Source organism: Rattus norvegicus, chromosome 3 (genome assembly GCF_036323735.1).
Source record: "Rattus norvegicus strain BN/NHsdMcwi chromosome 3, GRCr8, whole genome shotgun sequence".
Lineage (NCBI taxonomy): Eukaryota > Metazoa > Chordata > Mammalia > Rodentia > Muridae > Rattus > Rattus norvegicus.
The window spans coordinates 31,820,582-31,848,092 of record NC_086021.1 but is presented as its reverse complement, the minus strand read 5'-3'; positions in this window follow the sequence as shown (position 1 = coordinate 31,848,092).

Here is a 27,511-nt window from a genome sequence, read left to right as displayed (position 1 = left end):
TGTGAAGAAAATTTCTCAGGGTGGGAACCAAAGGCGTTCCTTCTTCTTGGCCTTGAGTGACAGGAGGGGTTCAAAGCCCCTGACAGCCAGGATTTTAATATCGGGCAGCGGAACTTCTGTCAGTTGGGTCCTTAGGGCATTGGGGTCCTTAGGGCATTGGGGTATCACTTCCACTGAGGCTGTGGGATATCCCCTGTCTCCTCTCCTCCTCTGACATTCAGCCCTGTCTTGTGTACTCCCTAAGATGACCCTCTTCAATCGTGCACAAAACTGTAGGCTAAATAAACCTTCTCTCCATCTACAAAGCTAATTAATTTCCCCAGTCCCACTTTTCACTACAGTGACTAAAAGCTGACAAATGCACAAGGTAATCGGGATGACCTCTAACCCAATGACTTGCAGTCACCTTTTGACCTGTGAGTATAGTCTCAGATCATAGGGACCGGGGCAAGGGCTCCGTGGGGGCTGTTTTCCACCCACCAATGTAGGTTTAGGGTTTCCAAAATGTACTTTGACTAGGGTTCTTAAACACCTTCACTTCCCTTCTCCTGACCAGAAGTAGCAGAAGAAGATGGTTAATAGGACAAGGGGTGTGTGGTCCTGTTGAGAAGTAGTTCTTTGGTGTGATTTCCATTTTGTGGTCAGGATATCAGCAGTCCAGTCCAAAACATCAAACATGGGTCAGTCCAACCCAATCGGAAAACAACAGTCATGATTCAGCAGCAGCGGTTTGATCCAGAAGAAGCCGTGAGGCTCAGCCACATCGCCTCGAGTCCCCAGAAGTGGCACAAAGCAGCTGGAACAGCAGCAAAAGCTCTATGGTACATCTTTCTTTACGAAGTCACAACGAGCAAATATCAGCCAAGACCAGCAAAGCTTTGCAAAGTGAACCGATGCAAGAACGTCCCTCATTGTCTGTGGGGTTATATTTACGTTCTTTTTAAACATCACGTGCCCTCTCACGGGTCTGTTTCAGCAAAACATCACATGCCTTCTCACAAGACAGACAGCTCCTAGTGAAACGCCACATGTCTGTTCTCAGCAAAACGTCCTCTTAGGTGTCTGCTTCAGTGAAATGTCTGTCGTCAGACAACTTCCAGAAAAATAGCACATGACACAACTGGGTTGTTAGAGAAACCAGAAATTTCCACGTCACACTGGGGTAATCATTATTCCCAGTATTAGACAACAGCGCTGGGGAGAAAGAAGAGGGTGATAGAAGACTGTTGGATACCATTCACAGGCCTTAGAGTGATAGTGAGAGCAGATGATGTAGCTCTGTGTATGGCCAGCAGGCCAGGCCCACAGAAGGCAAGCGTATTCCCAGCAATGTTCCCAGGCCAGGGCAAGTTCTGTCCCATGAGCCTAGAGGGACGCTCCCCTCCCTCTCTCTGTCATGTGGGCCTCTGGGCCAGTACAAGGCTCTTATAATGGAAGGATCATGATGTTACCTGGAGCTCAGCCTCTTGCCTGATGATGGTTGACCAGAGGCACTTACCATGCTAGAGGGTCCTCGCCGACGGAGAAGGAGGATGCTCCAGGGACAGGAAGCCAGCCATACATGTACGAGTGTGGTGGAGTTGATTGAACCCACAAAGTATACACTAATATACCTAGGATGATGACTGTGAAAGACAGATGTGACCTTAAGAGCTAAAGGCCCTCTCTGGTGCCACAGGTTGTGGTAAGGGCTTATAAGGGGGGGGGGGGGATACAAAGACATATGTGGGAAGATAGCCAGGTGAGATGGAGCTGAGGCCAGGGGATGAAGCTGAACCAAGGCCAATGAGTGTGGATGGCAGTGTAGCAATCTCGTCAGGCTTGGATAACCCCCAGAGTCACTCTCTGCCTTGGGGCTTCTGGCTACCCACACCGTGACACGAAATGTTTACTGTGTTGAGTCCTACCTCTAATCTGTAGTACTTGTATGGCAGCCCCAGAAAATGAAAAGTCTCTGGGAAGGCAGCCGCTGTCCTGACCCCTCCTAGTCCAGCCTCCTTCGCCTCCACCTCTAATCCTAACCACCCACTCACCCTAACCTTCAACCTCTAGCCTCTCTTCTGCCCAACTGTAGGCTGCAGGCATCTTTATCCAACTGATACTTTTAAGTTAAGGAGCAGGGTTGCATAGCATCATTGGTGTATGTGAAGCTTTCCTCACCCCTGGGAACAGCCAGCCCTTGGAGACCAGCACTTAGCACTACAATACATAACAAATGACCAGATCTGGAAACCCCATCATCTCGGATGAGCCTCAAACCATGAGCCAAAATGAATTCTTCCTTTCTTAAGTGGCTCTTGTTGGCTGACCCGTCAGTGAGAATAGAAACTAAGACAGAACGTGAGGTAACCAAGCTCACCCAAGCTCGGGTGACCAGCACTGCAGAGGGACAGGATCCTGGCAAAGGCTGCTTGCTCCTTCCATCAACCTCCTCGTCTGTAGCTGTAGAGTACCTCGTTCCTGAGCCAGGCCATGGTAGAGGTGACCCTGGAAAGGCTTAATTAGCCCACTCAGGCTCCTCCAAGCCTCTTTCTTAGCTAGACCTGCACCTTGGCCATTCACGGTCATGCCCTGCTCTGACACTCCACCCTTGGTTTCTGGTTCCAGCCGGTCCTTGACATCTATCCCCTGTCATCCCAAACGGTGGCTCGCCTTTAGCAGGAGCAAGCTAGTGAGAATTGCCTCTGTCTAGTCCATCTGTGGCTTCCCCTCCCCTACTCTGCACTCACGCAGGGCACCTGTTACTTTCCTGCATCTCAGTGGATCTCAGTCCTACCCCACACTCTCCGCTCTGCTGCAGGAGCCTGAACAAAATTACTCTTGCTATTTTTTTTTTTTACCAAAAAATCCAATGCAATTTTGTTTCCTTACACAGCCGAGGTTCTATGTCTCGGACGGGGTCTTGCAGGTCAGAGGACGAGTATTTTTAAGCACTTTGCAAAATTGCTGTAGCCTATGCGACAGTGGTCCACTCTTCTGCTAGCCTGGCTCCGGGCACTCTGGAGTCAGGAGATTCTGAGGCCAGGCCTCCCCTCCTCTGCACCATCACCCCCACACACCAGCCTGCTCCCCCTGGCCCTCCAGCAGGCTTCAGAAGAAACCGCCTCCACTTCTATAATTATAGCCCGCACCGTGCCCTGGATTGCTGTGGTCTGCTATTTTTACTTTCGCACCGAGAGGTTTTTGTCTTTTTCCAACCTCAGGTGCAAGGACACATGCTGGGCAGATGTCACTCCTCAGATGTGAGGTCATCCTAAGAAGCTGCCCCACTTCTCTAGGCAGATATGCCCAGGGTGAGGCTGTCAGGAGTTGGCAGCCTGGTACCCCCAAGGAGGACTTTTGCCGGGAAGCTGTGTATTTATATGGAAAAGCCAGCTTCTTTGTTTTTGTCTGTTTATGAGCATAATTTCAGATGGGTGTCAATGACCCCAAACCCATGACAGTACAAGGATGTCACAGACGCCCTGGTCTCTGTGTTAACATGTGGCAGACGTCTTCCTGTATGTAGTTCCTGGAAGCTGCTGCGTATTCTATACCAGGTACCACCTTCAAGACGACAGCCTCCCACTGCTGTAAAAGTGTCTCAGGGTCGTTGATGTCACACTGAGGACAACATTTAATCACAGTGGTCTAGTACAAGTGGTCTGTGTTAGAGCATCAGACCAGAGGCTGCTCAAGTTATCCACATGTGCGGCCCTCTCTGTCTCCATCCTCAGTCGATTCTGGGATTCTTATTGCTACAGGGAGAGGGAGAGGGAAGGAGCGGGAGGGGGAGAAAAGGGGGAGAGAGAGAGAGAGAGAGAGAGAGAGAGAGAGAGAGGGAGGGAGGGAGGGGGAAGGAGGGAGGGAGGGAGGGAGAGAGAGAGAGAAAGAGAGGGAGGGGGAGGGAGGGAGGGGGAGGGAGGGAGGGAGGGAGGGAGAGAGAGAGAGAGAGAGGGAGGGGGAGGGAGGGAGGGAGGGAGGGAGGGAGGGAGGGAGGGAGAGAGAGAGAGAGAGAGAGAGAGAGACCCCACCTAGTCTGGCTGTCAGGGAATCAGGGAATGACAGACACTATTCTTTCTTTCCTCCCTAAGGAAGTCCACAGACCAGGCGGCTAGACTGTGGTTATCAAAGGGCAGCACATCCTCCGCTCACACCGCCTACATCTCAACCAGATATTCTTCCATTTTATTCTCCATGTTTGATTCCTTCCTTGGAATTCCCTCTCTCCTCCCGCTGTCTATGAATCAGGGACAGCTAGCTATAGGCTTGTGTCTTGGAACCTTCTCCTTTCCTCTGAGACCTTAAGCTCCCCACCACACACACATACACACACTCACACACACTCACACACACACTCACACACACACTCACACACACACTCACACACAGTCACACACACTCACACACAGTCACACACATACACACACTCACACACACTCACACACTCACACACTCACACACTCACACACACAGTCACACTCACACACATACACACACTCACACACATACACACACTCACACACACTCACACACATACACACACTCACACACACATACACACACTCACACACACATACACACACTCACACACATACACATGCTCACACACACTCACACACACATACACACACTCACACACACACTCACACACATACTCACAGACACACTCTCACACACACTCACACACACAGTCACACACATTCACACGCACACACACTCGCACACATACTCACACACACACTCTCATGCACATTTACACACACACACACACACACACACACACACACACACACACACACACACACACTGCTTCCTGGGCCTGAACTTGCATTAGGCTCTGCTCCATGCCATTGTCTGATTTTCTATGTGACTGTGGCACCAATAACTTGCTACCCCAAAGGATTATCTGTCTCAGTATTTCCCTTGAATCCCAAACCCAAATATTTCATGTTAAAAAATTTAAAACTGGAGGAGCAGGAGAGGACTCCCCATAGATTTCAGAGGCCATGAAGATTTCCTACCTATTCGAGGCTCAGGTACAGAAGTGACCCAAGGCCATCAGAAGACTGTAGCATCCCCAAAGTCCTGGAAAACAAAGGAAGGTACAAGTCAGTGGCATGAATTGATCATCAATAGAGAGAAAATGGGGATTGGCCTGAAGCTTGGGCATTCCTGGTCACCAAAACAAGTCTCCATAGCATACCCATGCTATGTGTCCTCCACACTGACCCTGGCACCATGGACTGCCACTCACGGCCTTGCCAGTCTTGTATGTATTTCCTCAAGGATTGGTGCCTCCGACACAATGATAAACGTTCCCTGCCCTCCCCTGAGACTCCTGTGCCCCACCACGCCTCCATCTCTCCTTCCCTACCACCTGCCCTTCCAGATCTCTAGAGATGGGCTTGCATTTTCAGGAGTTGGCGTCCGTGACTCCCTTGGGTCAGCACAATGCCGCTGTGACTCAGTGCTTTGTGGCCCGTCAGGAGTTGGTCCTTTTTCACACTGAGCACGGGTCTGTGGGTTGGTGGGCCAGTTACAGATAGTCACTGGGGCTGGTCTTGTTTTTTAACCAGCATGAGAAAGACACCATGAGCTGAATTGTGAGGCTTTCCATGGGTACAGACTCCATAGTTCTAGGTGAATGTGTCTGAGAGGAAGAGTGCGTGCGTGTGCGTGTGTGTGTGTATGGGGGTATTTTATTGATTTCTTATCTACCATCCTTCCAACCCATATTCCATCCCAATTCTTCCCAACCCCCCAACAGGAAGTACAAGAGAAAGAAGGTTAGAAGGGAAAGGGGGTGTTTAGACTACTTCCTACTGATTAGGGGTGTCGGATTCCTTGGGGCAAGTCCAATCTCTGTCATCAGGATTTCTCCAACCTGCAATCCAGCAATAGCAAAAGCAGCAGCAGCAGCAGGGACCAGCAGCTGCCACAGGCTCTCTCGGAGCACTCCCAGAGTCCCCAGAATTAGACTAAACCTCCTGCCCCTGCTAGAGCATGAGACAATCGTAGTCAGCTGCTGTGGACAGTCTGAAGCAGCCCCATATCGCACACCTGGGGTTAAAACAATAACATATTCACCAACACAACTGGGTTTTTAAGGAAACCAGAATTCTCACTACGGTTTTCAATCTGCTGTAGTTATGTGCCTCTTGAGAGCCGAATCAAACACCTCCAGGTTTTCCACATATACACCGACCGATGCGTGGTCTGCTTGGACCATCTAACAAACCCTTAGAAAAGCCTATTAATGGGACTATCATCATTATTAATTATCATCATCGTCATCGTCATCATCGTCGTCGTCATCATCATCATCATCATCATCATCACCGACTTTGTGTGTGGGTGGACAGGGCATGCGCATGTGTCACAGTACCCATGCGGCGGAGGTCAGAAGTCAAGCTTGGGTGTTGACTCTTGCCTACCACCTTGCCTGAGGCAATGTCTGTTTGGTTGTTTGCTGCTGTGCACACCAGGTTAGCTGGCCCATGTGCTTTCAGGAATTCTCCTGTCTCTACCTCCCCTCTCACAGTTGGAACACGGGGATTACAGATGCTTATGACCAAGCCCAGTATACATGGCTCTGGGTGTCAAACTTAGGTCCTCATGCTTATCCCACCAGCCAGGATACCTCTTGGTGATGAGTGTCCAATGATGTCGGCCGTGTTATTTATCTGTTTTGCTGTGATATTGAACGTCTTCACTTGCACATTCTTTATTGGATAGCTTGCTTGGGAAACTGTCTGCTCAGATCTTTTCACCATTCGCTTAATTAACTGTTTGCCGACTTGCACTGGGTCTCAGAGATTTCTGTATTCAAATGTGAGTTCCTATTAGACGTATGACTCTAAAGTGTTGTCTTCCAAGGGTTTGTTGATGGTCATTCCCTGCTCCACCTCTCTCTCTCTCTCTCTCTCTCTCTCTCTCTCTCTCTCTCTTCCTTGTGTGTGTGAGTGCGTGAGCGTGCACGCCTGTGTGTGCCTGTGGAGGCCGGAAGAGGTCATCATATCCCTTGGAGCACAGTCCATGCACACTGCTCTCTCCCTGGTATACAGTCTATAGTCCTGGCCTCACCAGTATCTTGTCATTTCCATTGTGACGTCGATTTCACCTTTCCAGCTTTGCACACAGCTACTTGGGGCATCTCTGCCGGAATGGCCTTGCTACAGATTGCTTGCCCTCAGCTAGCCTCCACGCCTCCCTCAACCTCGCATCTTCCTTGTCCTCCACCTGGATGCCATGGCCAGGTTCTGCTGCCCGCCCAAGGTGCAGCCCTGCCCCGCCCCTGGGAAACAACTGGGTAAGGGGCAGAGAAACCCTCTGGGTTAGGCTTTCTCATGTTCTTCACAGAGGAAGCCTCTGAGGGGTGTGGCTCTGCCTTCTCTACTGCTCCAGTGTAGAGTGTGAGGCGCTCCTCAGTGGTGTTGGGACCTGTGACAATCACAGCTGCCTTTCCATCCTGTCCCCCAAATTCCCACTAAACACAGTGGTCCATCACGTCTCAACTTAGCTTCTCACAGCTTCTTAAGCACAGGCCAAAGTTCTTGGGCAAAATTTCATGCTAATGATTCTAGTCAAGTTCCCGACAGTCATCGCTCCCCTCCAAACCCTCATGAGCTGGGTCCTCACTGTTCGTGTTTTCCTCGTTTCCCAGATGAACCTAGGGCAATGTGCAATATAGAGGCAATGTTTCTGACCCTGAAGACATCTCCCATGACTGCCTTAGGTGCCCTGTAGCCTATGGGCTCACTCGCCGGCTAAGGGGACCAGCCAAGTTTCTTCTTTTGCTTGAGCTCCCAGTGACTGGTTTCTCTTTGACCTCAGTAGCCTAGATACACATTCCTGCTGGTTCATAGGAAACTCGGGTCTCTTCTGATTTCATGGGTGTACATGGGGAGGCCAGAACAGGATGTCTAGCATCTTCCTTTATTGCCCTTGAGACAGGGTCTCTCATTCAACCTAAGCTTGGGACTTATTTTTGCTAGGCTGGAGGCCAACAAGCCCCAACAGCCCTTCTGTCTTTGTGTCCTCTCCTGTCCTTCAATCCCGAGCTTACAGACTTGCATGGCCACGCCTGACATTTCACAAAGCCACTGAGGGTTCTCACGCCTGTGCATGAGTCTTACTCGCTGAGCCACCACCCCAGCTCCCACTGCCTGCTGGGTCATCTGTCTCAGGGACTCCAGCTTTCTTAGCCTTCCCAGACCCTCAGCTGCTTCCTGCACTCTGTAGTGGAGACACGGGACTCCCCTTGCTGCCCTGCAACCTGAAGACTTTCTTCAGGCAGAAAGGAAAGCTTTGGTCATGTCTTCTGTGTGAGTTGCTTCTTATCCAATGTGCAGACCATTGCTAGATCTGTTTTGTCCAGTTTTTTTTTCTCCCTTATTCTCCATGTTCTCTAAAGTTGTCTCCAGAGAGAAAAGCTCCGGCTGTGGCTGCTCTCTCTTGACTGAAAGCTGCTTTAATTTTTTTTCTGCTTTAACCAATAAAGGTTTTTCTAGAAGTATTTATTCAACAAATATTTATTTCCACAATGTCAACACGCCTGGTACTGGCTTGGGCGTGAGGAAATGGGGCTGTGAAGACAGACAGAGCCCCCAGCCCTCCGAGGTGAGCCAGGCAGTAAGCGAGCCTCACAATTAGCTATTTAATTACCATGGTGATAAGTAAGGCTTATAAAAGCTGACAGCATCCGAGCAAACGTGGCGAAGTTGACCTGATTATTTATGAAAGGTTTGTTTTGGAAAATAGGCTGTAATGAGTTCATTTGCAGGATGAGGCAGAGACATTCTCCTGGAGTCCCCAGGAGAGACGTGAGGGAGCTTTGGATGAAGGGCCTGGGGAGTGGATCCCCATAGGGTACTGTCCTACCAATCGGTGACTGGCTCTGCCTGGCAGCCTGCCAGCTGTCCATCCAGCACCTGTGTGTTCACAGGTGGAGCGAGGAAGCTGGGGGAGGCACTTGAGTGGGAGCCCCAGGTATCTCCCTGCAGCTGCCCACTCACCTGCTCACCCTTCTTTTCCCCAGTAGTCCACAGGCTGGGTGACAAACATAGAACAGCTCCTGGGGACCTAACCTGCCCAACTTCTTCCCTTCAGGCATGGAGTGTGGGGGCCAGCCGGGGGGGAGGATATTACAGGGAGATGAGGCTGCCCTTGAGTTAGAGTTCCTGCCTGATGAGTCCAAGCCGGAAGAATAGGCTCGTCCCTTGCCCCTTGCCTCGCTTAGCCACAGTGCCTACCTCAAAGTGGATCTGGTCCCTGTCTGGTGATGGCTGCAGAGCGTGGTGCCGGAGCAGACTCTGCGCTGTGCATATTAGAGCCCCTCCTCCCAGCACCGCTGATCTCTTCTGAACTATCTTGCGAGGATCATCCCACCAACGCCCGCTGGCAGAGCCCGTCACATTTATTATTCATACCAAGGAGGGTTTCGGGGCAGCTGGCACATACTAACCGGGAAGCACATTATTGTTTCATTAAAGATTGATCACACATGCAGCTGGTCATTTAAATAATGGCTCTGCTGACACCGTTAATTGAATGATAAACGATTCCACCCTTGCCCCTCTAAGTCAATATCAGCGGAGCTCCAGGAGAGCCCGGCCTGTTCTCTGGCAGCGGGGTTAGGGAGAGGCCAGGGGCGGGGCAGGTCATTCTGGTTGCACACAAGGTGGGTTTGGTGGTCACAGAGGCCAGGCAGGAGCGTTCCATGCGGCCCAAGTGTTCAAGAACCCGTGCACAGCTGCCGAGAGCTCAGTCGAGCTCAGCTTCTCCACGAGGAACTTGATTTAATTTAATAAGACAGATACTGTGTGTGGTTTAATGCCACTTCATTAAAGAAACAGACTGATAGAGGCTCGGGGTGTTTGATATTGATAGCACCACTGGGCATCATGGACCAGTACAGTTCTTCCCGAGTGGATGGACACCACGAACTGCTGGGATAGAGGGAGGCATCAGGGAGCAAGATCATGTATCATTCACCGGCTCACTCATTCATTCACTCATTCATCCCTCCTCACTCATTCATTCACACCTCCTCGTTTACCCGTTCTTCCTCGTTTGTCTCTTCATTCACTCCTTCAGCCACTCTTCCATCTCCACTTGTCCATCCATCGTTTAGGGTTTCCAGAGCTGTGAAAAAAGCACCATGATCCAAGGTAACTCAGAGAGGAACGGGTTTAATTCCAGCTTACGCTTCCACAGCAAGTGGGAGGAAGTCAGGACCGGAACTCAAACAGGGCAGGGGCCTGGAGGGAGGAGCTGATGCAGAGACCTGATGGTGCTGCTTACTGGCTTTCTCTCCGTGGCTTGCTCAGCCTGCTGACCTGTAGCACCCAGGGCCACCAACCCACAGGTGACATTGCCCACAGTGAGCTTTGCCACTCCATATCAATATCCCTCAAGAAAAAAATGAACCACATGCTTGCCCACCAACCAGTCTAGTGGGAGCATTTTCTTTTTTAGTTGAGGTTTCTTAATCCCAAATAACTCTAGCTTATATGGAGTTGATATGCAGTCAATACATCCTTTTACTCATTCATTGGCTCATTCACTAATTCATTCACGCACTTGTTCACTCACTAGTCCAGCCGTTCATGTACGCATTCATCCATTGACTCATTCACTCATTCGCTATTCATTCATTCATTCATTCATTCACGCACTTGTTCATTCACTCACTAGTTCAGCCTTCACACTCTCGTTCATCCATTGACTCATTCACTCCATTCATTCATTCACTAATTCATTCATGCACTTGTTCACTCACTCATTGATTCGTCGACTCATTCAGAGCTTCCTAGGTCTCATGCTGTGAATGTGTCAGAGACCTCCTCTCTCAAAACTGTTGGTTAAGAGGGCAATTGGACAACTGAGCAATGAGACATGGGCTGCCGAGGGGACGCATCAGGTACCTGTGTGTGAATATTGGGAGGGGAAGGCTCTAACAGAATATTGCAGGGCAAGCATTTCTGTAAAGGAGAGTAGTCAGCATCTTCCGGGTGCACAGAGCCCATCTCGGCTGCCAGGCCTTTGGAGGCCTTTCCTCCTTGGAGGGCAAGAGCAGAACTGCAGAGTGGTCCGAGCAAAGTAGGGTGGAGAGTTGGGCTGGAGTCCTGGCAATTACAAGTCTCAAGTGTGCGTTGTGTCCATGCATAGGCTTCAGATGTGTGGCATGAAACCGGATCAGACAAGTAGCCTCCAGGGCTCAGATGCTGACCACTGTGCATTCTATCGGAGCCGTGATTGAGGGTCTGGGCCACCTGGAGCATTTGAAAGAAGCGAGCCATGACTGGCATTCTCCTGCTGCTTGGAGGAGGTGGCCTCCATGTGGGCTACACAGTGTTCTGTTCCCAGGACAGAAGCATGCCTGAGCCTCTCCTCCCCTTCCCCACACTGAAGATGTGTTCTGTTGGGAACTCTCACTGAAGTTAGGTCTCGTATCAGACTCTCTGCCCTCACCCTGCACATCCTGGGCCAGGTTCTGGCTTTTCCAGCTGAGCAGCCTGGATGAGGCTGCAGTTCCCTGACACTGGCAGTCTTTTCTAGCCAGTTAGACCTGGACCTGTCTGGCCCAGGCTGATGCCACCGAGGAGGTAGTACATGGCCATCCCTCCCTATCCTCACAGAGACTAGGGGCAGTGATGGGCTGAGATATACCCAGAGGGCTCTGGAACTGACCTTTATACCCTTTCCCCAGGGAAACCCCTGCCTGCTCATTAAGATCAAGATTACAGAAGATGGTTGGTGGGTGGGGTTAGTGGGCAGGTCAGTGGGCGGAGTTAGCGGGCAGGGTTGGTGGGCCGGTTTAGTGGGCGGGGGTGATTCCCATTATGGACACCGTGTGGCATTCTATTGCCTTGAGGTGACTCTGACAAATACAGTGATGGATACCAGGGTCTGAGGGTCAAGGTGTGGTGACAGTGTGCTCTGCCCCTGGAGTAAGGATGGGGCTGGCCTTTGGGCATGGGAAGAGATTGGGTGATTGAAATTCAAGCCATCATTTTGCCTTTAATCATGGTGTTCTGAACCATTAAATAGCCAACAATTGCTTTTTGGAAGCATACCTTAGGTTTGACTAAGAGGCCGTGTATATAATAGAGAATTGTCCCAATTATGTCTGCTTCTTTGTGTGTGTCGGGGGAAGGGGATCAGAATTTAGCACTGTGGAAAATTAAAATATCGAGAAGGCAGCTATGGAAAAGATGAGTTCGCCTCCTCAGCCGCCCTTCCTCCCATGATTAATCAGATGATGGGCTAATCCAAGCATCCAGGCGGCAGGTTTTGCTGAGGCTGCGTTTTGGGGCTTCACTGAGAGAGAGCAGGGGTGAAGCGTGACTGAGCTGCAGGCACTGGGCTGGGGTCTGTCAGCTGCAACCTCGATTCCGAGCTGATGGGGCAACTCTTGGCTGTTACCACTTTTCCTAATTCCTTCCTTCAGGATAGGGAAACTTCAGGGGGAAATTGTAGGGCAGGGAGGAGAGGGAAGGGGCCCTGGAGGTGTCAATACCCCCAGTAGCACAGAGGGCTCACACCCCTGCAAGCTAGCAGTGTTTGCTCCAGGCAGGATCCACTCAGGGGTCAAGACCATTTCTTCAAGGTCAAGCTGCAAAGTGAGCTCAGCTGAACAGCATTTTAATTTGTCTCAGACATTGATCAGGCATGTGCTTGGGGCAGAGGATGGAAACTCGGTATGTTGTTAGAGTCCCCGTACCCATGCTCCTGTGGGCACTCTGCTGTTATTTTCTGCTCCCTGTATCATTGGGTACCCTGGGGCTGGCACTCGCCCTCTGCCCATGTTGCCATTGGAACACTGAGCATCAGAGTCTGGGTCTCCAGGAGGCTGGCTGGGCCACTGGGCCTTGGTGGCTTCAGTTCGTTGGTTGCTATTCTCTGCCTGGGCTCAAACACCTGGGCAGCTCCTTTCTGGGAAGCACATAGACCATTTAAAGACCCCGCTAAAGGCCATACATGGACCAGAACCATCCAGGGTCTGTGGGGCTCATGGAGGCTGTCCCTAGCCTCATCGTACAGGAAGACAAAGATCCTCACATGTATGAAAGGAGGGCCCAGGACCATGGGGAGGGACAAGCTAGCATTTCTGTTGTAATGACCATGGGCTGTAGCAGGTGAGTGTGGGGTAAGCCTTGATGGTCTCCATAATGCTGGGTTCCCTCCCGCTTTAGGCAGGAGCTAAACTATCCAAGCCCTTAGGTGCCTCCTACCTGCTCTCCTTCTGGGAGAAGCGGACCTTGGAAAGTCATTCTAAGTAGGCTTTAGCCACTGGCCACTCAACCATTACACATCCAGGGAGCAGTATCAATGACCCAGGAAGGCCCATCTGTGGGCAGAAGGTCCAGCGGAAGCTGGAGGCCTCCTTCCTGGTGCGTGAGTCCTGGTCCATCTTCCAGGGTCATTTGTACGAGTTCTTCTTACCACCCACCCACTTCTGTTCTACAGCCTTGGGATGGACTCTGCATCCAGTGGGGAAGGAGAAGCTAGTATGTGGGGAGGGGTGACTGGCGTGCTCCAGCAGTGGAGCTGCCTATCTGAGCCAGGCCTTTGTGTCACTTTGGAGGACTTTCTGGTCTAAAACAGAACCACTGGAACCAGAAAGGTCAAGCCTTTTGATGCCAGCTCTCTGACCACCTGAGTTGGACACCCGAGGGAAGAGAACGGGCTCCTGCAAGTTATACTGTGACTTCCACACTTGTGTTGTGGCACAAACCCCACCCCATCCCACCCCAGCACACACACACACACACACACACACACACACACACACACACAAATATGAAAATAATTTTAAACAGAACAGCCTTAGAGCCACTGCATGCCAGCTCCTACCTGTCACTGTGGATTCTCTGGGGCTTTATTGTTCAATACTGAAGACACCGTGTCGCAGCCAGTCTTGATATGCCTCCAGTCCTCTCCTCTGCACACCAGCTCCTGGAGGGCGGCCTTCATCCAACCAGTTCAAACCCAGCAGGCTTGGGATGGCGTGTGAGCGAGTGAGGTGGACCCAGGGAAAGAAGCATTAAGTAGGACTGCAGCCTCTGAATTCACACACCGGAGACTGCCCCAGTACCTTAGAAGTGACTTTTAGAGACAGGGTGGGGTTCCAGTGTCCTTTCAGAGGGGGACAGATGGAGCAGACAGGTGTGAGAAGGCCCTTTAAGGATGTGGAGAAGAGGCAGCATCTGAACACCTAGGAGAAAAGCTGAGACCCCAAACACAGATGATTCAGGGTTCCTGCCAGCCTGATTGCTTCATTGTGGTGGCCGGGCAGCCACACAGACAGTTCAGTAGGTTGGACCTTTGTCCTATCCCTGTGGAGCCAGGAACCTCTGAGGTCCCATGAGGTAGGTTCCTGCTAAAGTCCCGTGCCCTTTGGTAGCAGCTGTTTCCCCCAGGTCACCCCAGCCTGTGTATTTTGCTGTCCCTCCAGCACCCTTGGGAGATTCCTGTGTCCTTCCTGAATCCCCACCGCACTGCCCTCATTAGCTGCCCTGATCCCATTTTAGGTGTTTCATTCCCACTCGCTGACACAGCAGCGTGTCTCGTGTTATTGTAACTGTCAAGCCCTGGAAACCCATCCTTCCCCCTTGGGAACGAGTCCCCCAGCGGGAAGAGCAGCAGAAAGGTACTCATTTTATCCCAGGCAACTTAAGAGGAATCGTGCTCCGTGGCGAACCACAGGAAACCAAGGCGTGGGCAAGGCAGCGTGGGTCTGCACGTGTTGGGCACATGAGGAGTGGAACAAGAACAAGGATTGCACTTGCCAGTGCAATGAAGTGTTGGAAGCTTCACCGGACACAACAGTGCTGTGGCGCCTGGGAGTTACAGAGACTGGCCTGGGACCTGCTACTTTCTGAATGATCAAGGGAGATGACTTAACCCCACTGGGCCTCAGTTTCCCCATCTGAGAATGCCAAAAAGCCAGCAAGTCTGTGACGCAGAGGAAGGCAAGGGTTGGAGACGTGAAGGGCTGTGTGTCCAAGGCACTCTTCTTACCTCAGCCCATCCCACAGTGCCAGCCTTAGTCTCATGGCTGGTAACAGTAGCCCCATGCCTAGATGTGGCAACTGTGGCAGCTTCCCAGAGGCGGGGCACACCAGGCAAGGTGTGCGTGTGTGCAGGAGTCGACTGTTCCCTACCATCTACTTATGCTGACAGTCACCTGCGTGGTGTGAGCATGCCCAGATGGTTTCTTAATGAGAAAGTATTTGTTTTTGTGACCTTTAAAAAGCCCAATTAAAGTTTATATGGTGCTGGAAGGAAGAGCTCACTTCCGAGTTACTGTGAAGTCTTCAGACTGCATTATTCTGGTGAAGGGGGGGGGGGCTCCTCTCTCCTACCGTCACCCAGGGACTAGCCTGATAGGTCTCAGGAACGGGCTCTTTGCTGAGGATGAACAGCGAGGATGAGATACACGAATAGACCTGTGACACTCATTATGTTATCTAGGATATTGTGACCTGCATACAGCCAGTTGTGTAACTGCCTAAGCTGGTGCTGACCCACCATGGACAATAATGGTTCAGAGTCACCTGCCCCCTGGCTTCATGAGTGGGACACATACACACACAGGGGTCCCTATACAACCTTAACGTTACCATGATGTTGAATCCAAACAGGTCTGTCCTCTCTCAGGGTGCATACAAACACTTGGCAGTATCATCAATGCCCATGTCCTGTGACATGGTCAGAGCTATAGGACCCTACGAGGAGGATGAGAGCTAATGAGGACCTTGTCTGAGTCCCCTGAGAGGCGTAAGATAGACCCAAGTGGTGTCCCGGGGCACATGCTTTCCTGGGATGGTATGAAGCATTCGTGCCCATGTGGGCCAATACACCCTAGGTGCAAGTGTGTCCCTATGATGGTGGCTGGGGAATGTGATCAAACAGGGACTAAGCAAGCATTCACAGGAGGGTTCCGAGACCTGTCTTGGGGCAGAGTAGTCGGGAGCTGTAGCCCTGGGCCCTGGTTATAGCTCCGCCATCAGCCCCATGTGATTCATGGCTCTCCTACCATCTTGGGAACAGGTAGGGAGGCAGACCAGACAGAAAAAGCCTGGTGATCTTTTCATACACGGGGATAGATAACCAAGAAGGGGCGGAAGGGCCATGCAATTCTAGGCGCTCAGCTGAAGGGCTTATGTTCCTCTAGGCCCTGCTCACTTCCCTGCTGACACAGACCCATTCTGGTTCCCATCTGCAGGGACTCAAGGTCACTCCTGAGGGAAATGTGGTGACCTTGGGCTCATTCTGGAGAAGCCACCACACCTGTCATTTCCAGGGCCCAGAGGGACTGGGGGAGTGGGGGTGCTGGCTGTGAGCTCTGGAAAGCCAGATAGGGAATATGGCTCTGCAGAAGCCCCTTACTGATGACCCCACCATGAAGAGCAAGGCTACTTCCACCCCTCTCTGTGCCTCTCATCCAAACCTCTCTATAAAAAGCCCCTAGGTGTATCAGTCTGTCAGCCAGGCTGCCACAGAGCGTTCAGGAGAAAGGTCACCAAACCCCTGCTTGTTTTTGGGCTCTGCAGAAAAGGCCTAATTACTAATTAAAACCCAGGCTTTCCAGGTTGGAATACTAATCCCTCACAGCTGTGTGGCCTTAATTACACTTCCCCTCTGACATCCTAAAGAGCAGGGCTGGGACTGGGAGGGATGTGCCAGCTTTCCACAGACTCTGTGGCCCCAGCCAGGGTGCCAGCCTTCCTCCTCTCCCCAGACTCTTGCAGACAGAGATGTCTTTATTTCTTCTCTCCCGCTATATGCTAGAACACACAGCAGTGGAGCTCCCAGGAGGCCAGTGCCTCTTCTTTCCGTGTGTTTTAATTGTGGCCTAAAGAAGCCACTTGGGCCAATGGCTCCTGGCTCAGGCAGGCCCTGAAGCCATTTCCCATTCGTCCCTCCCAGCAATTATGATTCTGACTGCCTCGGGCTTGTGTCTCTGTGGTTGCCTGACTGCTGCCTAGACTCCATCTTTCCTAGAACTGGGGGCTAAGCATCTGTGGAAGCCTAGAAAACCCTCACTTAGGGCTCTGATTATCTGAAAGGAAAATTAACCCAGCAGTCAGCCCTGGGTCCAGGCAGACCTTCCTCATCTGGATTGCTGCATCCAACCCCATATTCAGGAAGCAGACTGTAGAAGCCAAAGAGAGGATTAATGGTTCGCTAGGGCTCAGGGTGGGATAGGGCCTTCCATCTGTACCACAGCAGTGGGGACCCCCAGAGACAATCAGGCAGGGAAGGAGGTACTGCAGCTCAGACACCTGCTTATCCAGCCCCAGGCACCTGTGCAGCCAGTGGCTGGTGCTGTGCTCCACCTAGAAGTCCCATCCATCCATAGACTGGGTCCCACGGCAGCCATTTCTTCTACACTCTCACTGAGGCTCACTGAGGTGGAGAACTCTATTTCCTGAGTTTCGAGGCTCAATAGTTCAAGTGCTTCCGGGGCAAGGAACTGAGTCACCAGGAAGGAGCCATAATATGGCATTGTATGACTTCCTTGAGTCTGTTTCTATTTACCTCAGATGCAGAGAGAAGCAACAAAGGGAAGGCTCTAACCAAGTCTTACACTCCTAAGTTACATGAATACAAGTGAGGGATTCTCACAGGATCATGCAGGACACCAGCAGGCATAGTGCCAAAGGTCACATCACAGCCTGAGGTTCATGCCCAACTCACTCAACCTTTGGCCTTCCGTACACTAGCACCCGCTAAAACCATGTGCAGTCGGGCGGAATTAGAGGACTGAGGGGAGATGGATGAGTGGCTAGAGTCTCCTCTGGTGAGGATCTACTGACACACATCCCTTCCTGGGAGCTCATGTGGGTCATCACAGACACTCTGTTCTCAAGATGATAGTCATAAAACCATGCATGGGAGACGGACGTCAGCACACATGGGTAAGTTTCTAGACTTAGCTCCATAGAAAACACCACAGGAGTGGGCTTTGCTCTCAATCAGACCGGAAGGTGTCTGTGAATGTTCCAGCCAGCACTCCCCTCCTCTCTTCTGTTTCTGCTGTTTAAGTGAAGTCAGCTGACAGCTACCCACCTTCTCTCATGCTTACACTCAGTGGGATGCTCAGGCACATACGTGCAGATACACATACCTGTACACATGTACACATGTCTTAGTCCACTTTCTATTATACACTATGACCCAAAGCAACTAGGCGTAGAAAAGGGTTTATTTGGCTCACAAGGACAGTCCATCATCAGGAAAAATGGAGTCAGCAACCTGGGGGCAGGAACTGAAACAGAGACCAGGAAGGGGTGCTGCTTACTGACTTGTTCATCATGGTTTGCTCAACTTGCTTTCTCATAGCACCCAGGACCACCTGCCCAAAGGAATGGCACCACCCTCAGTGGGCAGGGCTCTCCCACATTAATCAATCATCAATCAATCATTAACCATTAACCACAGGCTTACCTATAGTTCAATCTGATGGAGGCATTTTCTCACTTGAGGCACCCCTTCCTAGATAAGTGGACAACACACAGATGCGTGTGCACGTGTCCGCGCTCCACACACGCACACGCGCACACACTGCACTCAATTGTAGAGAGGCTGACCACACACTTGGTCTAAATGTGTAGTTCTGCGATTCTGTAGGGAACAAAAGCGTCTATAAAGGGCCCTCTAGACTCGTGCTGGCTAGTTTTATATCAGAGTGACACAAGCTAGAGTCATCTGGGAGGAGGGACCTCAACTGAAAAAACTCTTCCATGAGCTTGAACTGCAGGCAAGCCTGTAGGGCCATTTCTTAATAAGCGGTTGGTGGGAGAGGGCTCAGTCCATTGTGCATGGTACCACTCCTGGGCTGGTCTTGGATCCTATAAGAAAAGAGTCCAATCAAGCCACAAGTAGTCAGTAAACAGCACTCTTCTATGGCCTCGGCATCAGTTCCTGGTCCTTGCAGTTCCCGCCCTGTCCCATCACAGCAATTATAATCCGAAGAGAAGATCTTTTATCTTTATTTCTGGTTCTGGTGAGAAGAGAAAAGCCTTCCAGAAAATATCGTTCTACCTTTTGCAAGGGACAGGAGAGACCCAGTGTTGTTGAGCCTGGGGTACAGCTTGTGTCTCCCTTAGATGTAGGCTTCCCTCGCTGCTGCAGGGGGTATGTAGCATCTGTCTTGGCCAAGCCTCCCCACTTACTGCCCAGATGACCCCAGCAGCAGAGAGGAACAGCTGCTGTAGCCCAGGAAGCAGGGACCCACAAGACTGGACACCTACAGGCTGGACCGAAGTGGTCTCCTCACTCCGCTATGTGTAGCTCTCATGGCCAGGCCTTCTGTAGCCCCTGAGTGAGTAGAAGAGAACCTGTCTGCAGGATTCTTCAGTCAGGCCCTGGAGTCCCCAGTGGGCCTCATCAACATGGGTCAGCACCAATTTCATCCATGCTTGGTCAGTGTGCGCACCTCCGTTCTGGCATTCCATGAAGTCCCAGTACTGTGAATCTAGGGCTCTGTTTGAAGACCGAGCTGGCAGAGAAGGTAGGAGCAATGTGCTAGTCATCTTCTCCAACGTAGTCCCGTCAGGTGGCCGCGACTACGGTTATCCAGGCTCTGGCGTCTGCTAAGCTTGGCACGATAAAGATCTTGTGCCATCCCCAGACTAGGGCTGCTCTGAGGATAGAGGCGAGCAGAGATTCTCCTTCCTTCTGCCTTGCCAGTTGCTGTCTCTCTTCTCTAAGCAGGACTCCTAGGCTCCAACTCCAGGAGCCCTAAGCCACGGCAGAGTTCTCAGAAAGGAAGTTCTATGCCCACCCTCTCAGCCAGAGACAATCCTGGTCCCAGCAGCTGGTTCAGAAGCTGCTTTCAGGACGGAGCCGCCAGCCACAGCTCTGTTCTTCTCTGAGGGAAGAGGGGCGAGGCTTTCCCTTCTCTCAGGCGCATAACAGGAGCTCAATAAATATTCATCGAAGAAATGAAATTTGCAAGACGTTTAATAGAAACACTGCTAGAGTCTGTGTTGCCCCCAGACTTCATTTTTCCCCCTGACACTTGACGGTTGTTAAACCAGAGAGTTTACTGTCATTATCCTTCCATCACCTGTCTGACACTCTGCTCCCAAGGCTCCTGACAGCCACAAATCCTCAAGGGCCAGCATCCGCATGCTCTTCCTGGCATTTGCATACCGTGAATCCAGCAGCCTCTGGCCTCACACACTTCTGGCTGGGGGATTAGTTTGCCCTGAAGATTTGGGGCATGGGAGACCTGGATTTGGTCTGTTAACTGGTGGATTCAAAGCTGGTGGACTATGTCTGACATCTTGAAAAGATGAAGTCAGAGGGCCAGGCCAGCCCTTGTGATGACTTGACAGGATCTGGAATCACCTAGAAGACAAGCTGCAGAGCACACCTGCAATCCAAATTAGGTTTACAGAGGTGGAAGACCCACTCTAGAAGTGGGTGTCACCATTCCCTAGACTTGGGTGTCTGACTGCATCAAAAAGGGAAGAAGTCAGCTGAGCGGGCATTGCCGCATCTGGTTCCTGACTGAGGATACTGTGACAGTTGCCTCAGGCTCCTGCTGCCCTGTATCCCCACAAGGAAGACTGTCTGGGGGAACCACAAGCTGAAACAAACCCTTTCTCTCTTCGATGACTTTTGTCAGAGTATTTTTGTCATAACTTCACGAAAAATAACATAGGCCTGAAAGAGGCAGAGAGGAGCAGAGGGTCCCGGGGGTCTCTCTTGGCCATTCTGAGGTTCACAGTGAGTGGAGGGTGGCTCTGCAGCCATTCTGAGGTTTGCAGTGAGTGGAGGGTGGCTCTGGGCCCAGTGCCACAGCTGTTCACACCCACGGCAGGAAGGTAGACTGCTTTCCATGTGAGAGCGGGAGCCACACGAGGACCGCCCTTCTGTCTCCCTCTGATCGCAGACACAGCAATAGAGGAGAGACTCAGGTTACAGATGACACAGTCTCCCTAACATATTACTTAAGAAATAGCACACAGGAGTTAGAACAACAGGATACAAGGTCAGGATATAAACATCCTTCATGTTGCTGTCCACTTACATGGCGGCACACACCTTTGATCCCAGCACAAGGCAAGCTGGGGCAGAAGGAGCTCTGTGAGTTCAAGGCCACTCTCCAGTCTGCACAGTAAGTTTCAGGCTAGCCAGGGCTATGCAATGAAAGCCTGTCTCAAAAAGACCCAAACCAGAACCCAAACAATAAAGGTCTTAGATTTTTTTTCCTCTATGCATCTGTAATAATCCAAAAGCAAACTTAGAAAAAGAAATTCCATCGTGTTAACATTACAAAGAACAAAAATAATTAAAATGCCAGACTTGTAGACCAAAATTTCTAAAATACTGTTCACAGAAACAAAGGAACTTAGTCACACAAAGATACCTCACATCCCTGAACGATAACTTAGGGTTTTAGAACTGGCATTGTCCTCTCAGTGTAGCTACCGAATCAGGGTAGCATCCTTCAGAACCCTAGCTGGGTCCCTTTTTAACTTTGGTGAATTAAATCGACCCTAGCTGGTGAGATGGCTCTGCAGGTAAAGGCTCTTGCCTTCAAGCCTGATAGCTTGAGTTCCATCAGGAGGGACCCATGGAGTGGAGGAGAGAACCAGCTCCTGACAGTTGTCCCCTGACTCCACATGCAAGTCCTGGCATGCATGTGAACGTGTGTGTGTGTGTGTGTGTGTGTGTGTGTGTGTGTGTGTGTGTGTGTGTATAGAACAGGGTCCTCGTCGGGATGCTGGCCGTTCTATCTCTAGCTGATAATGCTATTTTGGAAAGTTCTGGAAACTTTAGGAAGTGGGGCCCAGCTGAAGAAAGCAGATAGTGTCTCTGCCCCTTCCTGCCTGTCTGCTCTCTGGCCGCTGTGAGGTGAGCTCCTTTGCTCTTCCATGTTCTCTCTGCCATGATGCACTGAGCCCAAAGTACTCACCACCTTCCCACAGGTCCCCTTGGTACTGTGGTCACAACAGTACAACAGTCCCACATACGCAGATGCTCACCTTTGTGACCAAATGGTCTTCAGTTAGGAGCCCAATACCAGAAAGGAACTATTGCTTGCTGGGAAGCCTGACAACCTGAGTTCATTCCCCAGGACACAGGCAGTGGATAGAGAGGACAACTGATAGCTGTCCTCTGATCTCCATGTGCAAGTCACAGCACAAGTACTCTCTCTCTCTCTCTCTCTCTCTCTCTCTCTCTCTCTCTCTCTCTCTCTCTCTCAATTCAAAGTGAATCAAAACCTTAAGTATGGGGCTGGGGAGAGATGTCGGTAGTATTTGCTTTGTAAGTGTAAGGATTTGAAGGAGCCTCTCCACTCACATGACAATCCAGGCATGGTCACATATGCCTGCAACTCCAGCCATGGAGATCAGAGTAGGTTAGAGACAGGAGGATCTTGAGAACTCATTAGCTCTCAATGTAGCATGAAAACATTAGGCTCCAGGCTTAATGAGTGACCCTGTCTCAAAGGAATGAGGTGGGAAGTAGTAGGGCAGGACTTTCGGTGTCCTCTGGTCCCTGTGCATACGCAGCAGGGAAGAGGTAGGGTTTGGTCTCCATGACCTTGGGTTAGGCAACAGTTTCTTTGATGTGACATCAAAAGTGCAAGAAACAGACAAAACAAAAGAAAAACCCCAAGATAAATTAGACTCTATGAAAATGAAAACCTTTTGTGTTTCAAGCAACAAGAAAGTGAGAACACACCAGACAGAAGGAAGACAGCGGCTGCATTCCCACTTGCCGTAAAGGGTTTGTACCCAGAAGACATGGAGAACTCAATAATTAGCAGAGATTAGCAATAATTTCTACTCAATAATTAGCAGAGAGATAACCCAACATTTAAAGAAAAGAGAATTGAAGAGACATTTCTCCCAAGACCCGCAGACGGCCAATAAGCACACAAGAAGATGTGATAACATTAACCATCAGGGTGACGCAGATCTGAATTACTGCACGGAGCCATCACATGTCTACCAGGGTGGCTATAAGCACGAAGACAACCAAGAAATGATGTTGGAGAGGAAGCAGGGAGGGTGGGACCCCTGAGGATGTGCAGTGACAATATGAAATGGGACAGCCAATTTGGAGACAACTTGGAGATGGAATCGCCATTCAACCCAGCAGGCCCATTCCTTTATACATGTCCCAGGGAGCTGATCAAAACCCAGCCTGAGTTTCCATAGTAGTGTTACTCATCATAGCCAGAAAAATCTATCAACAGAGTCGTCGGGAAAGCTTTCTACATAACCAGTAGACTATCACTGACCACACACACACACACACACACACACTTGTCACATGTTGCACCATGAACATGTGTTGAAGAGTTTGCTAAGTGGAGTCACTGATCTATGAAAATGCAAGGAGGAGGTAGTCAGGACTGTGGGGTGGGGCAGCGCTGGGAGTGCAGTTTCTCAGTTGGGGGAGGATGAGGCGTCCTCAAATGAGACTGTGCTGATGGCTGCCTAGATCCAGAATATACTAAAATACGCTGACTTGTGTATTTTAAATTAGTAAAATCTATGAGATGTGAATAAAGCTACTCAAAACAGCATCAAATCCAAGAAAAACTCTACACCTACCCATGGCCTACATCCCGAAGGCTTGGGGGAGGGGCCTGAGGTCTAGCTATGCTGGGCAAAGCAGTCCCAGAGGCAAGCAGAGCCATGCAGAAGCCAGGCACGCCCCAGGCATGGAGTAAGGCTCACTCTGCCCCTACCTCTGTTTATGTTAATATAATGTCAGATCTGCATAAGCACAGCCACTGGAGGCACTCACGTGACCCCCTGACTGTAGAGTATTCCCATGGCTCTAGAAAGAGCCCTGAAATGCTTTCCAGGGGCCCCTCCCCAAGCAGTACACTTATTTTCTGATGTCCACCCCCATGACTGAGCCTTTAGTCTTAGAATTCATGGAAATGGCTTCTCAGAGTTTTTGTGGTGTCTGGCATACATACATACATACATACATACATACATACATACATACATACATACAATACAAACACACATATGCATACTTACTTAGATTCAGCCCCACAGCAATATGTTCTTTTTCATGGATGCATGATATTGTACGGCATGACCTTTCGTATCAGGATTTGTTGATCTGCTTTTACGTGGATGGGTATGTCAATTTGGTGATAACGGAGAAGTACTTGATGTTACGTAGTTTCACATGTGGGCATAGTTTGGCATTTGTCTTGGGTAGAGACATAGGCAGGAAGTGGCTAGATGTTCAGTATACCTCCCCAGTCAGGAAAGGCTATGGGCAGGCATTGTCTCTTACCCCAGGCCACAGCCATCATGGGAAGGGTCCACTTTCTTCAATCAGTCATCCTGTGAGTCCAGCGGCAAGAACTGATGGGCAAGACAAAACCTGGCTGTGCTCCTGATGGTCTCCTGGGAAGGGGATGATAGCGATGGCTGTGCAACCAGCACACAATTAACCCAAGGCACACAAGGCCCTGGTATGCACAGGGCTGCACAAAGTGGCTGCAGTGGGTGTGTGAACCCAGGTTCCACTGTTACTCTCTGGGGAGTCTTTACGGTCTCTTTCTGAGCCCTGGCCAGGACCCCAGGGTCATCAGAATCCCACCCCTGCCTTGGAGATCTGCTCCCTTGGCTGGCTGGGGCATGAAGAAACACAGAGAGGTTTGTGCAATCTGGAACCTCAGGAGACGTTGGGGGATATGGTATGTAAGAGGAAGGAAGGCCACAGCATGGCTATGCACAGGGGGACATGGATCCTTCAGAATCTATTTCCCTCTAGGACAGCTGAGGGCAGAGGCAGGAGACGATGAGTTATAGCAGCGCCCCCTTCAGGGAATTCCTGCAAAGCCCACTCATAGCATCAGGGAACAGGAAGAAAAGGCTGAGCCCATGACAAGACTGACTCAGGAGCTCTCCCACCTCCTAGCTCTCATTCTTGGAGGAACATGTCAACTGCTTTTCAGCCCTGATATCTCCAAGAAGGCAGAATGGAGGGCACCTGGAATTTTTTGGATGTGTGCCAGACTGCGTAGTTGGGCATGTCATCTGTGAGCAGGGACCAAAGATGGGTTGGAGCCACCCAGACTCATGGGTGGGATGGATATTCTTGGTTGTCAACTACATCTGGAATAACCCAACTGGCTGGGCACACCAGTGAAAGACGATTATTATTATCATTATTATTATTAATATTAATATTAATATTAATATTGTTTGAAGTGGGAAAACCCACTTTTAATCTGGATCTTTTAAGGTAGAAAGAGGTGCCTTTAATTCAGATATTTTGAGGCAGAAAATCCACCTTTAATCTGGGCCACATCTTCTGTAGGCAGCACTCTATAAAGGACACGAAAGAAGGAATCTTTTGCTCTCTGCCTGCTTGCTCTCCCTGGCAAGTCCATTCCTCCACTGGCGTTAGAACCTACTCTGAGATTCCAGTGTACACTGGAGAACGGCTGAGACATCCAGCCTCACGGACCGAGCAGCTATTGGATTCCTGGTCCTTCCATTGGTAAACAGCCACTGTTGGACCAGCTGGACCACAGCCTGTAGGCCATTCTAACACATGTACATGCGCGCGCGCGTGCACACACACACACACACACACACACTCTCTCTCTCTCTCTCAATTCTGTTCCTCTAGAGAACCCTGACTAATATTGTGGGTAGGCTCTGCCTCTCCATAGTTGGGACTCCCTAGCTGATGATCCAGGCATGCAGCATCCCAGACTGAAGCCATTGGGGAGAAGGCCAGCCACAGCGCTCTGAACAGGCAAGCTTCTGGGGAAGTCTCTCACTGCAACCCCTATCGCAGGGAAGGGACGGGCAGGCATGGCTTCCTACCATTCACCCCTGCTGCTCAATGGTAGGCTGCTCCAGATGTTCTGTTCTCCATCAGAAGCAAGGCCCACAATAGCTTGGTGTGACTCAGTCACAGGAGCTGGACAGGACGCCCCTGGGGAGCCTCAGGGCCTCAAGAATCCTCACTAGAGCCGGAGATGCCGCTTCCATTTCTGAGCAGCAGGTTTGAGCTTACCCAAGATTCCCTTGTGTTACTCAAAGGTCTGTGTATGTTGTCTGCCCTTTCGATCTAGATGTCAGGAAGCTATAGTGCTAGAGCCCAATCTTCAGGTGAGTTTGGCCAGATCTTCATGGGGCATGACCCAGCGTCGTTCTCCATGGAAGCTCAGTTCTTAGCAATGTCAACATCAGCGTGAGTGGCTCTGGAGCAGGAGGACCTGTGCCCTTTCAAGGAAGAGGTTCAACCCACACAGCTACATAGAGGTTTATAAAAAGCCTCCTAGCTGTGATGGGAAAGTGGATGTGACCTACCTAGCATCATGAAAGAAGAGAAACGAGTCACAGGAAAGCACCCACTGTTGACGTGAGGCCCCATCCAGAGGCTGACTCAGTGACTCTCAGAGGTTCCCAGACAGATGGGGAGGCAGGCTCTGAAGTGTCTATGGTCGCTGCGTATTGCTAGCTCTTGATGTCTCTTTTCTCTGTGCTGTGTTTTTCCAGTCTTACCACAGCAAACTGCATGGTATTTGTAATAAGCTCATCATAGCTCTCAAGGCCGCTAAGCTCATCAGGGCCCACTCTCCCTGAACTTCCTGTCCCTGGCTCTTTGCACGAGTTTGGGATTTGTCCCATCACCCCCACTTACAGGTGAGGTGAGGATGGGTAAGACGGTAGATCCAATCAGAAGTGCTTCTTGGGTTTACACTGTTCTGACAAAGAGCTGAGGTGACACAGTGTGTGTGTGTGTGTGTGTGTGTGTGTGTGTGTGTGTGTGTGTGTACTGCAAGCCCAAGTACATTTTGAAGGTGAAAAGGCTTCTGGTGGGTGCCATGTCAGAGGCTCCAAGAAGCTTGTCTGTGGACGTCAGTGGGTCTCTCTGGACCCCAAGGGTTGAGCTGCCTGGGAGCATACTGTCCCATGGTATTGCTAGCCAAGATGAAGTTTGGGCCACCTGGAGCAGGTGGGGATCTGTCTGAGTATCACAAGGTGAGATGGACGGCTTCCTGTTTTTTTTCTAGGAAAATCCACAGGTGGGCAGTCCAATGGCCTGACACCCTGGACACAGCCTCTCAGCCAGGTGATCCTGGCTGCCAGCCTCATACAAGAAGGGTTTTGCTTCAAGGAAGGCAAACAAAACCAGAGGGATAGGAGCTGGATAAATAGGCCTTCAATGTGCTGAGGTTGGGAACAGGATGGGATGGATTAACAGCTCTTCAAGTGCTGAGTCTTCAAGGTCAACAGTCACTTGACCCCTATGTCATAACACCCGATTGAGATCATGGTGCCACTTGAAGAACCAGGGTCTCTTGCAGACGGTGGTGTAGGCAGCCCTGGCAGGCCAGTTTGAGATAGCCGGAAGTGTTCCTCATGACACTAAGAACATTCTAGAATTTTCCACCCTGTTGGTACTGCCTGAGAGATCACAGGTTAAGGAGCTTGTGGCAGGTGGGTCGTTTGAAAAGAAGAACACCGTTGTGTCTGGCACAGCAGCCGGGGCTATGTGTGGAGGC